At 34.6% G+C, this 18,393-nt stretch overlaps 1 protein-coding gene across 1 annotated transcript in view; it reads left to right on the top strand.

Annotated features, from left to right (window-relative positions):
- Window positions 1–6,875: 6,875 nt before the first annotated feature.
- The window catches only part of atp2b2 (ATPase plasma membrane Ca2+ transporting 2), a 159,522-nt gene continuing 148,004 nt past the window's right edge, over window positions 6,876–18,393 (top strand). The window contains exon 1 of the mRNA XM_037793093.1: window positions 6,876–7,097. The gene's annotated coding sequence lies outside the window, so the exon portion shown is untranslated. The remainder of the gene's footprint in view (window positions 7,098–18,393) is intronic.

The following is an 18,393-nucleotide window of genomic DNA, read 5'->3' as shown; positions in this document are numbered from 1 at the left end:
GTCACTTCAGTGTGATGATTTTATCCCCCCCCCCACCTCCTGGGCGGAGCAGCATGCTGCCTCACTGGTTAAATATTAAGCACACAGCTCTTGTCTCATCCTCCTCTCATCCGTCTCGCTCCCATCTGCTCCTGCTGCTCCATTTGTGCCTCTGCACACCCCGGCCCGGGTAAGAGAGCAGGTCAGCGACCCATCTGGTGAAAGACATCACAGAAATACAGTATGCAGCGTGGGTGAAGTGAACATGACCCCTGTCATCTAACTCTAATAATGGACAACAAAACTCATTACAGTGTGCTGCGGTGACAGTCGGCAAGGAACAAAAGTTTTGCCACAGTTGAGGATAAAGACAGGTGTGTTTTCAAGAATACGTAGCCATGTAAGGGCTGTTTGCAGCACAACCCACCCTGGCAACACATGTGTGCTGCGTAATGGAAAAATCTAAATCTCTGCCAGTAAATCAATTTTCAGCGCGCTGCATGTTGCCCACTGCAGAATGACAGCAGCAAAATACAACCTCAAACAAGCAGGCACAATAGGTAAGAGGGTGGGAAAAAAATAGGCCTGTTTGTTATTTTGGCTGTAGAAGATCTGTGATCTTGGTTTATTGCCTCACAAACTACACTATACCCTTTACCTCTGTCTTTGGAAGTTCATTATTGACATCTACAGTGCGTTTTATCTTTTAACAGCTTGTTTGGGTACTATGTCCACATTGCCCAGAATATCTGTATGAGCAGGGACCCATATAGTGTGACCTCTGTGCCAGATACCATGATTTCATAAATTAAATCCTGCCATTACTGGATGCAACTGAAAATGCCAAAAATGACCTACCTTGTAGCTTTTCTTGTAGGCTACTACACGCTAGAGGCTGGGCAGGCCAATATTAGCAGAAGAAATTGCACTATGAAATGCCATATTGAGTGTTTTAGGTTATTTAGAAACAGTGCTCCATAGTTTGTCCATAAGAAAGCACTGACAAGTTTAATTTTCAACTTTAAAATGTACACATTGTGGTCAAAAAACAAAACACATTTAAGGGCTGCTTATAAAAAACAACTGTCACTATATCCAGCCATAGGATTTTTAAACTACTGAGGTTAAGAGTCACCCAATGCACAGCATACACTAAGTCTTTAAAATGTTAAATATTTGGATTTTTCATAATATGTTTTTTTTTTTTCAGTTAAGTGTTTAATCATGTTTTCTGCATTTTTTTTCCCCAACATGAAGGTTTAAATGCGGCTTCAAAGCCCTCTCCACACTTCCAGGAATGCAATGCTTGTGGGCAAATACAGGATTATTTATTTTTTTCTTGGCTTTAAAGTTGTCAAAATTAAATATGTTGAGATTAAAAATACAGCTTTTAAATTATACACCACATTTTATCTAATTTTTTTTTATTATTGTAAAGTGTATTGAATGTAACTACCCTAGTCTGCTAAATCCCACAAATACCTGTAAAATATACAAGGACATGACCTCAGTGTTCTCCAGTAGCTATCCCTGAATATATTTTTAAACAATTGTTTTTATTATTTATATTCATATCAGTATCTGCCTCAACAATCATTTGGGGTTTCTTATCAATGTATGTTCCTCAATGTATCATTCTGTGTATGGTGTGGAACATGATATCCAATACAATGCCAGTAAGAGTGTAGTCTTGATCTGTTGAACGAAGGAGGACAAATGTCTAAAATTTCCAGACTACAAATTGTCTGATAACAATCGTTGTGTCTGTAATAAGGTAAAATATCTTGGACATTTCTTTACCGAAGACATGACAGATGTTTGGTATGTGTTCAGATAGAGTGAAGATGTCTCTGTATACAGCCCATTCGTGGTCAAACTATAAAAAAGCAAGCTTACAGAGACTTCAGGTCGCATATAATGATGCAATGAGAATATTACTAAAAAGACCAAGATGTTCCAGTGCAAGTGAAATGTCTGTGTCTGCAGACATAAATACTTTTCAAACTGTATTAATAAATCTCATGTACACATTTATATGCTGGCTTAATCACTCTGAGATGACATCATCTTGAGGTTGTCTAACATCAAATTTAGCACTACAAGGTACCAATTACAGGCACTGGTATAGTTCTTTATATGTAAGGCATTGATGTGTGTATATGTTTATATATTTGTAATATCTTTTAATCATGACTTTTTATAGTGCTTCCTGTATTGTAATGTATTATATGTAATGTATTGTTTTTGTATTGTATTGTCATCATTTTTTATTCGACAGAGAATGTATGAGGGAATTGGAAATGTCTTCAAAACTGCAGTGAGTGTTTGTTTGTTTGGCCTGGAGTTAGTTAGTTAGATGCTAGCAAGCGAGCGCTAACGACTCAACATTCACGTTGCTATGGTTACAAACGCACGTGGATTACCGTTACCTTAGCTAAACTAATCACACGAGGAGAGTCACACATGTTAAAACTATGCTTAAGGACACACAAACCTTGTCACTGCTTGACAGCAGGAGGTGAGGGGGACATGTTCTTGTTTTTTATTATGGCTGGTATTGGTGTGACCGGATGAAGCAAACAGTTCACTAGACGCTGTTTGCAAGCTAACTAACTACGACAGAGTATTAGGACCACAGCGAGGGAAACAAATCTGAGATCTTATTACGAGAATAAAGTCATAACTTTACGAGAAAAAAAGTCATATTACGAGAATACATTTTTAATTTTACGAGAAAAAAGGCGTAATATTATGAGAATAAAGTCATAAATTTAAGAGAAAAAAGTTGTGGTATTATGAGAATAAAGTCATAATATGAGAATAAAGTCATAATATTATGAGAATAAAGTCATAATATGAGAATAAAGTCATAATATTATGAGAATAAAGTCATAATATGAGAATAAAGTCATAATATTATGAGAATAAAGTCATATTATGAGAATAAAGTCATAATATTATGAGAATAAAGTCATAATATGAGAATAAAGTCATAATATTATGAGAATAAAGTCATAATATGAGAATAAAGTCATAATATTATGAGAATAAAGTCATAATATGAGAATAAAGTCATAATATTATGAGAATAAAGTCATAATATGAGAATAAAGTCATAATATTATGAGAATAAAGTCATATTATGAGAATAAAGTCATAATATTATGAGAATAAAGTCATAATATGAGAATAAAGTCATAATATTATGAGAATAAAGTCATAATATGAGAATAAAGTCATAATATTATGAGAATAAAGTCATAATATGAGAATAAAGTCATAATATTATGAGAATAAAGTCATAATATGAGAATAAAGTCATAATATTATGAGAATAAAGTCATAATAATATGAGAATAAAGTCACAATATTATGAGAATAGTCATAATATTATGAGAATAAAGTCATAATAATATGAGAATAAAGTCATAATATTATGAGAATAGTCATAATATTATGAGAATAAAGTCATAATATTATGAGAATAAAGTCATAATAATATGAGAATAAAGTCATAATATTATGAGAATAAAGTCATAATATTATGAGAATAAAGTCATAATAATATGAGAATAGTCATAATATTATGAGAATAAAGTCATAATAATATGAGAATAAAGTCACAATATTATGAGAATAGTCATAATATTATGAGAATAAAGTCATAATAATATGAGAATAAAGTCATAATATTATGAGAATAGTCATAATATTATGAGAATAAAGTCATAATAATATGAGAATAAAGTCATAATATTATGAGAATAAAGTCATAAGTTTAAGAGAAAAAAGTTGTGGTATTATGAGAATAAAGTCATAATATGAGAATAAAGTCATAATATTATGAGAATAAAGTCATAAGTTTAAGAGAAAAAAGTTGTGGTATTATGAGAATAAAATCATAATATTATGAGAATAAAGTCATAATAATATGAGAATAAAGTCATAATATTATGAGAATAGTCATAATATTATGAGAATAAAGTCATAATAATATGAGAATAAAGTCATAATATTATGAGAATAAAGTCATAAGTTTAAGAGAAAAAAGTTGTGGTATTATGAGAATAAAGTCATAATATTATGAGAATAAAGTCATAATATGAGAATAAAGTCATAATATTATGAGAATAAAGTCATAATATGAGAATAAAGTCATAATATTATGAGAATAAAGTCATAATAATATGAGAATAAAGTCATAATATTATGAGAATAGTCATAATATTATGAGAATAAAGTCATAATAATATGAGAATAAAGTCATAATATTATGAGAATAGTCATAATATTATGAGAATAAAGTCATAATATTATGAGAATAAAGTCATAATAATATGAGAATAAAGTCATAATATTATGAGAATAGTCATAATATTATGAGAATAAAGTCATAATAATATGAGAATAAAGTCACAATATTATGAGAATAGTCATAATATTATGAGAATAAAGTCATAATAATATGAGAATAAAGTCATAATATTATGAGAATAGTCATAATATTATGAGAATAAAGTCATAATATTATGAGAATAAAGTCATAATATGAGAATAAAGTCATAATATTATGAGAATAAAGTCATAATAATATGAGAATAAAGTCATAATATTATGAGATTAGTCATAATATTATGAGAATAAAGTCATAATAATATGAGAATAAAGTCACAATATTATGAGAATAGTCATAATATTATGAGAATAAAGTCATAATAATATGAGAATAAAGTCATAATATTATGAGAATAGTCATAATATTATGAGAATAAAGTCATAATATTATGAGAATAAAGTCATAATATGAGAATAAAGTCATAATATTATGAGAATAAAGTCATAATATGAGAATAAAGTCATAATATTATGAGAATAAAGTCATAATAATATGAGAATAAAGTCATAATATTATGAGAATAGTCATAATATTATGAGAATAAAGTCATAATAATATGAGAATAAAGTCATAATATTATGAGAATAGTCATAATATTATGAGAATAAAGTCATAATAATATGAGAATAAAGTCATAATATTATGAGAATAAAGTCATAAGTTTAAGAGAAAAAAGTTGTGGTATTATGAGAATAAAGTCATAATATGAGAATAAAGTCATAATAATATGAGAATAAAGTCATAATATTATGAGAATAAAGTCATAAGTTTAAGAGAAAAAAGTTGTGGTATTATGAGAATAAAGTCATAATAATATGAGAATAAAGTCATAATATTATGAGAATAGTCATAATATTATGAGAATAAAGTCATAATAATATGAGAATAAAGTCATAATATTATGAGAATAAAGTCATAAGTTTAAGAGAAAAAAGTTGTGGTATTATGAGAATAAAGTCATAATATTATGAGAATAAAGTCATAATATGAGAATAAAGTCATAATATTATGAGAATAAAGTCATAATATGAGAATAAAGTCATAATATTATGAGAATAAAGTCATAATAATATGAGAATAAAGTCATAATATTATGAGAATAGTCATAATATTATGAGAATAAAGTCATAATAATATGAGAATAAAGTCATAATATTATGAGAATAGTCATAATATTATGAGAATAAAGTCATAATAATATGAGAATAAAGTCACAATATTATGAGAATAGTCATAATATTATGAGAATAAAGTCATAATAATATGAGAATAAAGTCATAATAATATGAGAATAAAGTCATAATATTATGAGAATAGTCATAATATTATGAGAATAAAGTCATAAGTTTAAGAGAAAAAAATTGTGGTATTATGAGAATAAAGTCATAGTATTATGAGAATAAAGTCATAATATTATGAGAATAAAGTCATAATAATATGAGAATAAAGTCATAATATTATGAGAATAAAGTCATAATATTATGAGAATAAAGTCATAATAATATGAGAATAAAGTCATAAGTTTAAGAGAAAAAAGTTGTGGTATTATGAGAATAAAGTCATAATATTATGATAATAGTCATAATATTATGAGAATAAAGTCATAATAATATGAGAATAAAGTCATAAGTTTAAGAGAAAAAAGTTGTGGTATTATGAGAATAAAGTCATAATATTATGAGAATAGTCATAATATTATGAGAATAAAGTCATAAGTTTAAGAGAAAAAAATTGTGGTATTATGAGAATAAAGTCATAATAATATGAGAATAAAGTCATAATAATATGAGAATAAAGTCATAATATTATGAGAATAAAGTCATACTATTATGAGAATAAAGTCATAAGTTTAAGAGAAAAAAGTTGTGGTATTATGAGTTATTTTCTTTTTTTCTCGTAATATTCTGACTTTATTCTGTAAATCTCAGATGTTTTTTCCCTCAATGTGACCCTAATACTTCGTAGTACATTTGCTCTTTGGCCCTCACTGCATTAGACTTATATACTGTAAACGTAGACTATAAACTGTACAGTTTAGTAACACGTGTTACCTTCATCACAAAGACCAAATGTTTTGCGGCTCCAGACGGATTATGTATTTATGTATTTTGCCTAAAATGTGTCTTCAGATAGTAAAGGTTACTGCTCTGCTCTACACACTGGCGCGTTTGTGGCGTCTTAGAAATAACTTGTTAGGGAAATGATATCCTTAGTTTAAAACGTAAAGCAGGTAAGATAGTAGACAGCAAAGCAGCATGACTCAATGTAAATCCCTCTGTTTTAAATAGTGCTGTTTATAAGGCTGACATTAAGCTGAAGTCAGTTTTGAACTTGATGGTATATGGTGATGTAGAAAGAGCACTGCAGTTCACTTCAGCTATTGTTTGCCTCCATAATTAACCACTTAATGGTTCAACCTGTTTTAATTAGCGTTACGTCACTAGTTGTAAGCTTCTCAGAGAAAAAACCCCACGATTCATTCAGATAAAATGTGCATCATGTGTGCTCTTCCTCTTCATACAGGAGGAGAAGCTGTGCGCCAAAAGCAAACTGCGCAAAGTGTCTGCACGGTGCGTCGTGACTGAACGAGAGAGCACCACCACTACACGTCCTCTGCTATACAGCTGATCTCTCTCTCCATCTCCTAAATGCGGCATCTATCTTCATCCTGATGCGCCTGCTCCTCCTCCTCCTCCTCTCCCTCCTGGAACAGCAGAAACAGGTAGGACACGCTTCCCATTTGGGGGGAAAGATCACCCACATATCCAGTTAGTGGAGGGTTGATGAGGGGGGAGACAGTCTAGTTTTTGCCTTTTTTTAGTGAGTCCTTGTCATGGTTGTTAGGAGATGATGGGAGATGCTGCCTGGCCGCATCCATAGTGAGATGCGTCGGCAGGAATGACACACTGTTGCTACCCATCCTGTCTTCTGTGTCGTTGCCACAGAGACGTGCATTCTGCCGCAGGTATGCAGTGGATCAGAGGGGGTGGATCATGCAACCAATTACTTTACTATTTTACCCACTTTCTATTTCTATATGCTGCACATGCAACACGGTGCATATTATTTCTTCATATTATATACCGTTTTGAAGACATAATGTTCGATGATATAACAGAGCGACCTATTTTCAGTTCTTTATACTTTCCACTGAGAGCAGCAAAGTAGCCCCAGTTTGTGCCTCTTATGTGTTATACCATTGGATTTGAGTCACAGAGCTAAGCATCAGATTCTTTCCTGCTATTTTATAAAAGATATTTCCAGAATCCTAAAAAAACCCCTCTTCTAATCCATCTGTAGCATGATAACAAATATTTTTTTACCTGGTTACCCAAGTTTTTTCCTTATAGATAAACAAAGTTGCTGGTTGCTGAAAATGACATATGTTCTTACTCAATTTGTAGAACTTGAACCCATTTATTATTATTATTTTTTAAAGTTATTATAAGTTATATTGGTATATATTGATGTTTCTGTCCAGTTTTATATTTTCATTAAAAAAAACACATTAACACATAAGGATATATGTCATCTCCAGCTACCTGCATTAGGATATACGTAATTGTAAGAGAAAAAAGTCGTAATACTACGAGAATAAAGTTGTAATTTTACAAGAAAGAAAGTCATAATATTACGAGATAAAGTTGTAATTTTACGAGAAAAAAAGTCATATTACGAGAATACATTTTTAATTTTACGAGAAAAAAGTCATAATATTATGAGAATAAAGTCGTAATTTTACGAGAAAAAAAGTTGTAATATTACGAGAATAAAGTCGTAATTTTACGAGAAAAAAAGTCGTAATATTTCGGGAATAAAGTTGTAATTTTATGAGAAAAAAAGTAATATTACGAGAATAAAGTCGTAATTTTTACGAGAAAAAAAGTTGTAATATTACGAGAATAAAGTCATAAGTTTTGAAGACATAATGTTCGATGATATAACAGAGCGACCTATTTTCAGTTCTTTATACTTTCCACTGAGAGCAGCAAAGTAGCCCCAGTTTGTGTGCCTCTTATGTGTTATACCATTGAATTTGAGTCACAGAGCTAAGCATCTGTTTCTTTCCAGAAGGTATTTCCAGAATCCTAAAAAAACTCTTCTAATCCATCTGTAGCATGATGACAAATATTTTTAACCTGTTACCCAAGTTTTGCTTCTTTTTTCCTTGTAGATAAACAAAGTTGCTGGTTGCTGAAAATGACACATGTTCCTACTCAATTTGTACAACGTAAACCCATTTATTATTATTTTTTTAAGTTATTATAAGTTATGGATAAACAGGAAGGCAATCCAGGCACTCCAAAATATCAAAAAAGCAGCAAAGAATAGAAGAGAATATATTAAAAAGCCTTTATTGTAGTCGCTAAATAATTTAAAAAGCCAACATGTTTCGACCACTGTAGGTGTTCGTCAGGGCTTACAAACGACGGCTTATTATAAGTTATATTGGTATATATTGATTTTTCTGTCCAGTGTTTTATATTTTCAAAAAAACATTAACACATAAGGATATATGTCATCTCCAGCTACCTGCATTAAGATATACAGTCACAACTTGAGAAACTGGTTAAAAATCATTCTTTTTGTGCAACTGATAACCTTCCAGGTTTTTCATAGACGGCAGGTAATTTTTTCTCAAAAAATTGCATGCGTAGTTGTGTGACTCAAATGTAATGAAATACATCAGAGGCACAACTGGGGTCAATTTAAAGTAGCCCAACTGAAGATGTAATCAGGGATACAATGGAAGTTTACCTGTCTTTTTGGCTGACATTCATGTTATTTATTTGTAAATCTTAAGTGATAAGTTATATGTACATCTAGTTTATGTTAACTGTATAGTTATGATGATTGTTGTAGACTTTCTGACTTCACTACCACTGGAATTAAAAGCCCCTGGCATTATTATATTGTAGATGTAACCGTTGTCACCAGTTGTGGCTCAGTATTTGTGCTTTTTGCCAAGTGCAAGGTTAATTGTTGCAGTTGTCAGCAGTCCTAGTGTCCAAGGTGAACCAATGCAAATCAAGATGATGCACTCCACATTAATGACACCTACTGTAAACACAGCCTGCATACAAAGAAGGAATACGTTCGTCTCAAATATAATTTAGAGGGTTTTATATCAGAAACAGTGTCTTCTTCTGGTTGCAGTAGATTGTACACTTTGTTGAGATTTAGGATGTTGCAGTGTTTCACTTGAAGCCCCCGTTACAACAAATACACCTTTAGGGTTTCTAGTCTTTGTTTTGCTCCTCATCTTTACGAGCAAATGGCCTTGATCGCTGACGGTTATTTCATTCTAACAAAGCTCTACTGAGGTGACCACAGGAAGTAAAAGTGGTCACAGAACAGATGATTAGTCATTCTATCTGAAGTCATAATAGAGAACCAGTTAAACCAAGCTGTTTAACCTTAACAGAGTGTTTGGTAGTTATGGTAGGACGGTCGATCACCACTCTCTCCAGTTTCCTGTTTGGATGAGAATTAACTTTTTCTTTTGAGAACCCCTTCTTGTGGTATTTTTGTACTTTTGTGCATTGTTATCAGTTTAAGTAGAAATATTGTCATGAGATTTGGGGACACAGTAACTCTGCTAGACACAGCTTTACAGTGCAGGGTGTTGGATACAACCCTGTGAACTAGGGATGTCACGATAACAGAAATTTTGTACTTGATACCAATAACAGTTAAATTCCACTATTCTCGATACCCAATTTGATACCACAGTAAAAAACAAAAAGATAAATCCCATGTACTTCAACATACACTCCTTTATTACCATTATTTTGTTTTTGCAAATTTATTATTAATCCCTGATGATCCACCTTAAGTTCCTCGCCAAAAACTACATTTTACAAGATTATATATGAACACATCATGATAACATTATAATTCACCTTCGCCCAATACTAATTTTTACTGAACAGAGCAGTAGAACGCATCTTAATATAACTTCCTGTGGTACCCGGGACACCGCTAGTCTCGATCTAATCTCGGTCCCTGATCCCTGATCCCTGGTACCTGTGGTTTTGTAGAAAAACAAGTACCGTCACGTTTACAGAATTTTGGCATCGACTTGATACCGAAGTATCGGTACTTGTGACATCCCTACTGTGAACAATGTGACTGGTGTTAAACAAGCCGCTTGTTTAACCACATTACAGTATTTAAAGGTCTGTGATTCTAATACAATTATACAATTTTTGTCAAATTCAGCGACTATCTCCTCGCAGTCCGCTGGCTGTCCGTTCTGTGTGTGCTCTGAAAAAAAAACCTGGTGTTCATACAGAGCCCTGGCTGTTTTTTGTAGTGAGAAGAAAAGGTAGGCAAGGCTTTGCATAGTTACCGATAGTGTAGTACTGTAGTTACTGCACTTCCAAATATGTATTTTAGAATCTAATCCCACCGGTTGAGAAATAGTAGTTACCTGGATGTAACTCCAGTTCTATGAGTATGTGCATAGCCCTCTAACTTCATTATTGGTTTACCCTCCCGAGGCTCCCCCCCGGGACTGAAAAAGATATTCTGTACTCACCGCCCAATCAGTGGGTAGCATCCGCCCTCCTATTAAGCCCCAGTACATGCGTCGCTCATCTCCCTTGAAACTCCGCAATAACAGCCAGGACCAACTGTAATCAACTGAGTTTCATGGCGGTAACTATTAGTTACATGTTTTACCCTATTTACCTGGGGTGTCAGGGAAGTAAAGGGAATACTGTAAATCAAAATCTGAGTTTGAAAGGCATACTGCCATCCTCATTAATCTTCTTCACAAACACTAGCTCAATTACTACTGCTCCTCTGACACTGTCAATTAATAATGTGATGATAATTACTTTGTTTGTTTGTGTTTGCAACATAGTAAGAGGTAACATCTTATTGTGTGTGGCTACAATTATGAGTGTCTTGTGTTGTTCCTAATTGAAGGTTGGTTGAGCGATTGATCCAGCTGTAGAAATTGGGCCAGAAGTAGATGCTCCAGTCAATTCAGCAATTAGGTAAATCAGATTTAAAAAAAATATATTTTTGTGATGTTTACACAAGCATCTGCATATTAAACACGTGATTAACCAATAAAATCATGAATTCTAATGAGCCATTTAGGACAGTTAATTACTGCTGCAGATTCAGTGTCATTTGCATATCATGGCACAGTGTTGGAATTGATTTAACCATGACCAATTCTCAATGCAACAACCAAAAACACTATTGCAGGCATTACGGCCCTCACAGAATCTCTGGACAGATGGATGCAAAATCAGTCTCTGATTATTTTCCTTGTGTGTTTTCACTCTGTTCTGTTCTCTCTCTCCCCCATCCTCCTCCTCTCGCCGTCTCGCTCAGTAGCTTGATTGAATGCATGTTTTCCATGGTGTCATCTCACAGTGATAAATGGCATCTTTGTTTTGGCTGTCCAGATGTGCCAATTAAAAATTCAAGATCACAGCTAGTTCATATCTGTTTATAAATCTTTTTAGTGTTCGGTTTTTATAATAATACGGTATTCACACGTCAGATTCCGCTTTATATAATCTAAATTCATCTTTATAGCACTGGATATGCAAATGTTAAGTTGTTTACCATGAAGCAGCTTCTGTCTCTTATTCTCTATTTGTTAAATTTGACATTAACTACTAATTGAATTTGTCTCAATAGCGTGGCCAGGATTTTCTCACATACAGTGAGGCACAGTGTTCACTGGATGAATGCAGCCATTCTCCTGTGAAGGACACATTTTTTAAATTAACAACACACCTAAGCCGAACAACTGTTATGTGTTTGGTTTCATCATTTTGATGTTGGCAGGAGGCAGTAGTGCCTCTAAAATATTTGGCTGTTCAACCTGTAAACTGAATGCTGTTAAGGCAATAGCCATCCAGAAAGACTGATAGCGCTGCTTGTCAACAGTGCCCTTCACATACTTGGGAGTAGTGCATTGAATTGTTCCAGTTGTAGCTACCAGATTGCACTATACCCATACATAAACAGCCACATTTTGAAATTATTTTTTATTACCCAATTTAGCTTTGTGCTACTGTTTACCTTATTATGTAAGGAATGTCTAATTATGACATTGTTGGCCATGCTTGGTCAGCTTGCCTGGTTTCTGAGTCTTGGCAAAAGTGGACTTTCAGCATTTGCTGTTAAATAATCTAGACTCGCACATTAGAGAGCTTACAGTGGGCTGTTTGTGTTGGGTGCATTCAGGTCAAACCTTTTGCTCAACAAAGCCTTCAGTGAGTCTAAATGGAACTTGCAGGATTTCATTTTCGAGGAATTGCGCATTACACCAATGTAATAAGTGATGAACTTGTAGATAACTAACTTGTAGTAGAATAGATATCTGCCTATATATTACTTTCAAATGCTCTTAGTATCATGTGTTTCTGTATATGATTTAAACATGCATTGTTTTTAGGATTTTTCATGCTCCTACCTCCTAGGCTTAAAATTCCTGCCACGTATGAGGCACAGCAGGTACCTCCTGAGTGGTCACCTAAGTTCCTTCCTGCTGACTTGCTGTTCTGTGTTGCACTCCCCCGTAATTCACTGTGCATGTCTGTGTGGCATTAGAAAAGAGTGGGAGTTTTAAGTTGCGTGGTGGGAGTGCACATCATGTTTGTGAAAGGGATAGCTAATGGCTAATTGCTCAGTGGCAGGAACGAATTGAATCACTTAAAATAGAGCATGTCAAGCAAAAATGTAGTCGTTATTTTAGAGTATGATAGAAAAATTAGGCCCAGAAAAAAAAGGGTGAAAATAGTTGCTCTGAGATGCTGTTGGATTTTTGTTTGTTTTGTGGAACCGATCTGTGTGGGATAACATTTTTCTTGCTAGGATAGTTGAACTCAAAGCTATGGAGGTCAACATGCAGCAGTATTCAATCAGTAGTCACTGTAAATGCCAGTATCACAGAAGAGACCGTCATAGAAGCAATTGGTGGAACTAAAGTGAGATTGTATAACATGTATTGATAAACTAGTTTAATGAACTGAAATTACTCCGTTTTTTTCCCATTCTGTATAATCTTCTTAGTGTCTACTTTGAGATTAATATGGTTCCCTATTTTGGTGCAAATCCATTATAATGCCAATTCCCAAGTCCTAAATATGATCCAAGAAACAAACTCTACTCCAGAATTCTCAATGAACTCATAATATTACTATTATTTGGGAACATCTGGACAGTTGGCAGATGAGCAAAATGAAAAACATGTTGCATGTTCAATTTGTTTGTAATGAAGCCGTGTCTTGTAAGCTAAAATTGTCCTCCCAAGAAAAACAACAGCATCAGTCGTTTCAGCAAATACCTCAAAACAACATGTATTTACGTTCAAGTAACAAAGCCCTCCAGGAGCCATATGAATTATGACTGGTGTCCATATGGGAGCAAAAGAGGATATCATGTAATGTTCTTGTAGAGCCACAAAGTCTGCCGAGAGAGGAGGTCAACGTGGTAGTATGGGTCAACAAAATGTTGGGCGACCACTGTTTGCTTCCTGTTTCCTCTGGATTCAGCTAGTAGTGCATTTTTACAACTTTTAGGATCTAATGATTTAAATAAGGGCTATTCAAGTGTTTGTATTGGGTAGGTGATTTACCTAAAAAAAAAAATTCTGCTCAGTTACAGACGTCTCTTTCCCCTGTCGTGGATTCTTTCACAACAATGACCGACTCGCTGTACATTATCCCTTACTTATCGTTTATCATGAATTTTCATTCATGAATAAATAGTTTCTGGTGAGGACAGTTAAAAGTTTAACAAATTAAACAGCTGTAACTTTCTGGCAGCAATTAAAGTTTACAATTTTACAGGGAGGCAAATATACGGTATGCACAATCTCAGTAAATAAGAAGTTCAGGACGGAAACTTTATCCCATTAATTAACTTTTCTTGTACCAACGTGTTTTGGAAATCTGTCTTCTTCAACGTGAGTAGACTTTTTGTGTGTATAGCACACTGAAAAAAGAAAGCCCCCTGTGTGTGACGTCCAGCAAGCTGTTGACAGTGAGAAAGTCAGGATGTCATATCCACAGTTGAAAAGTGAGTTGTCAAAATGTAAAGTAGAAAAAAATTGCATCTTTCTGGTGAATTTAGCACGGTTGCTCAAGAGCTGGTTTGCCAACATCTGGACTGAATGGGCATTCAGAATTTCCACACTGGTGTTTTGGCATCATATGGTACTTTTAATCTTAAAGATGTGTTGACACAGCAAGGTTTGAGGATTAACTGTCTACTGTCCACCATGTTATAGATGGAGGTCATTCACCTCCACTTCATGTTCATGTGTTAGGGGCAGCTGTTGATGCTGTTATTGGTAGCTGAACTAGAGGTCATTTATGTCTGCAGTATGAACTGAGATGGGTATATGGGATTTTATATGGCATTGGCAGTATCACGTTGGTAATAAAGACATATATGAAATGGTTTTGGGTCAGTGTTGTGCTGCAGGTCATGGGGTTAACATATTAAAGGCTGTTTAGTAGGACTGGAGGTGTGAAGAACCTTGATGTCTTGCAAAAATATCAGCAGTCCAGAATGAAACAACATTGTGCTCTGGGGGTGTGCATTGATGTTCACGGTACCGTACAACAGTAAGGTCATACACGAGTCACAATCATTTGTCATTGTATGGAATTGTTGTGACATTGAAGTTGTCCTTGTGTTGTATGTCACAAGCTGTTCTTAAACACACATTGTAGCCATCATGGCAGTACCACTTTTACAATTTTAATGCATTGCTACTGTGCCGTTGCTTCTATAATAATGATGTAGTATTAATTAACAATAAATACTGGTTGCAGAGCATGTGTGTGCTCATATAGTTTCTTATCTTAAATTGCATCAAGCCCAGTTGTTGGATCAATGCTTACTGAGTGACACAGACTCTCTAAATACCACTAAAGCTGTGCAACAGGATTCCTGCAGTGTGAAAGGGATTCGGAAATCCATCTGTGCTCACAGTGCTCCTTGGCGATCATGTTTCTGTTGTATCTTTGTTCTCTTTCTCTCTCCATCTCTGTCTGGGTTTCCACCACTCTTCATCAATTAGCCATCAATACTAATTCTCATTAATAATATAACTACAAACCCATGTAAGAAACAAGCTTGTGCATTGTCTTTTCGAATAACATTTTGAACAAAAAAACAAGCTAACATTTATTGTGATATTAGTAGAAATGCTACTTTTAATCTACTCCTCCCTCTCATGCACCTGTCTCATGAAATAGACGTGCAACGTTTTCTTCTGGTCTGATATTTGTAGAAATATCATCTGTAAAAATAAGTATTTTAAGCATTTCTCTCTCTTATTTATGGAGCTGTAAACTTTAATGAGGGTTGTCCCGATAACATCTTTGGGATTGGATAATCCTGCTGTTTTTGTTTCTTGTGAGGGTAGTTACCATTTTGAATTCCAACAAAACTGCAACACTGCTAGCATCACCTTCTGGTGCACATGCTGTGATATTGTCATACTTGTTATTTATGTTGTGAGCCCGTGCTCAGAATTTAATTTGATAAATACCAACTTTGTAGCTTATTTTTTTATTTCCTTCTCATATTGCAGCATATTGGATTTTAAACTAAACAATGGTTTCATTAAATCCAGAAGCGATTAAATGCACTTTTGTTTACACACAGCCACATCCCTGTCCCACCTGCAACTGGTCCAAAACGCAGCAGCCAGGCTCCTGTCAGGTACCCGAAGAGGGACCATATTACCCCTATTCTGGTCCCTCTCCACTGATTTTTTACTTGTGTTTATGCCGACATGTTGTTTATTTGTGCCTATGAGCTGTGTGCATTGATGTTTATGTCGGCGTTTCTTTTTTTTGTGATTTTAGCTGCCTCCTCTGGTCTGTACAGCAATTTGGTCAAAGTGGGTTGCTTTTAAATGTGCTTTAAAGATACATTTGACTGATTGATTGATATGCATCTCTGTTGGCCAGATCACAACAAACCTGATTGCAATTTGCCTTGGTTTTCCCGGGCTACATGCAAGTCAGGGTTATTCCTCCAGTCTGTAGGTTGGTGGTAATGCACCTGACTATTCTCTTAAAGGACTTTTAAAAGTTGTTTGAGTGTGTTAGATTTCATATTCTTTTTACACTTTATCCCCATTGTAGGGCAATTCATCAGGACATTTTTTTTTTATAGTCAAACAGTAGAATTTTCTTGACTAGCAGCCAATCCCCTGACCTCAATCCAACTGAGAATGTTTCATTTGCAAGAAGACCAGACTGAAATCAACCCCCTGCCAAACAAGCAAAAAGTGAAGATAAGTGCAGTACAGGCTTGGCATCACCAGGGAAGATACCAAGTGTTGCCAGATGTCTACGGGTTGTAGATTTCAGGCAGGATTTGCAACCAAATATGCAGAGGCTGAATACAAAGGATTTGCAACCAAATATTAAATATGATGACTTTAAGTTTATGTTAACTTGTTACTCTCTGTCCCTTAAAATCGGGAGCCTATATAGTTAAAGGACTACGATTTCCTACACTGTTATTCTGATGTGGATTTCAACACCCTCAAATTGAACCTGAGAGTCAGTAACCTCAGAGTCATTATTTCATTTAAAATTAATTCAATAGAGTAAAGAGACAATACAACAAAACTTTTCACTGTCCCAATATTTTCTGACAGCACTGTGCAGTACATAACCTTTCAGACAGAGGATGTTCGAAACGTTGCCATTGCATGCGACATTCAAGACTTGTTTTGTCGGATTAGTAACACACCTAATAGCACTTGCTGTCAGTATGAGCTGATTTTATGAAAAGTGTCGGGGTTTGTTTGGCAGACAACACACAAAAATACATTCAAATACCCAATTCACACACATAATTATTGTTATCCTTGCACATACAAACACTGTGATCATGGAGCGAAAACCTAACCGGCAAATGTTCAAAGTTAGATCAAAGGGTTGTCATGGTTTTATATAGGTGGTACACTATTGGTGGATCACTGTATCCAACAGATTTTTTGGCTTTGTAAGCTCTTTCCTCACTTCTACTAAAGTTCACTTGAAAAGTTTAATTGGCTGCAGTGGCTGCTGCAGGACTACCAGTAAATAGATGCATGATGATGGGTACCACTGGAAGCAGTTTACTGTAACAGCCTTTCCCCAACTTTGAGCAGACAAATCATTTTCTTCACTGCCTCTTGATTTCCTGTAGGCAACATGCTATTCTACTTCTGCCTCCGTTTCACTGATGTTCTGTCCTGATAAACTAATGAGCTAAACCTTTTTGGAGTGTTTTTTGGCTGCAGGGATCTGATCATATGTCAAGACATCTCAGTGTCTGTGTGAGTTAGTGTACTTGTATGTGTACACATCTTTTCACTGTACTTAGTAGGCTTGCTGCAGTAGTCGGTGTTACACGGTGGTTGGGCATACACCGATTACATTACTTGCCCAGCGCCCTCACCGTCGTTTTGCTTGTTTTTATAGAAACAAAACCCATTTAGTTCTTTTTGGCGTATTAGCGGCGTGTTATCAATACATAGTCGGATGACGGACGCTACAATCTGAAAGTGAAAGTCAAGTCAAGTCAATTTTATTTATATAGCCCAAAATTACAAATCACAAATTTGCCTCAGGGGGCTTTACAATCTGTACAGGATATGACACCCTCTGTCCTTTAATACGACCCTCTCATAGGATAAGGAAAAACTTAACCAAAGAAAACCCTTTTAACAGGGAAAAAAATGGAAGAAACCTCAGGAAGAACAACATAGGAGGGATCCCCCTTCCAGGACGGACAGATGTTCAATAGATGTTGTGTGTACAGAGTAACAGCAAAATGAAAATACAACATAGACAATCCATATGACAAAAAATAATAAACATAATGTGAACATATGTGAGAAGGTGGATCCAGGAGGATGTCAAGCAGCTTCCCGGCGTCGCCAAACAGATAGAGCCAGAGCAACACGTCCTCCTCTCCACGCCAAACAGGTAGAGCCAGAGCAACACAACCTCCTCTCCAAGTGTACAGAGTCT

Source organism: Sebastes umbrosus, chromosome 1 (assembly GCF_015220745.1).
Source record: "Sebastes umbrosus isolate fSebUmb1 chromosome 1, fSebUmb1.pri, whole genome shotgun sequence".
NCBI lineage: Eukaryota > Metazoa > Chordata > Actinopteri > Perciformes > Sebastidae > Sebastes > Sebastes umbrosus.
Note: the sequence above shows the minus strand (reverse complement) of the source record. Positions and strands in the feature narration are given on the sequence as shown.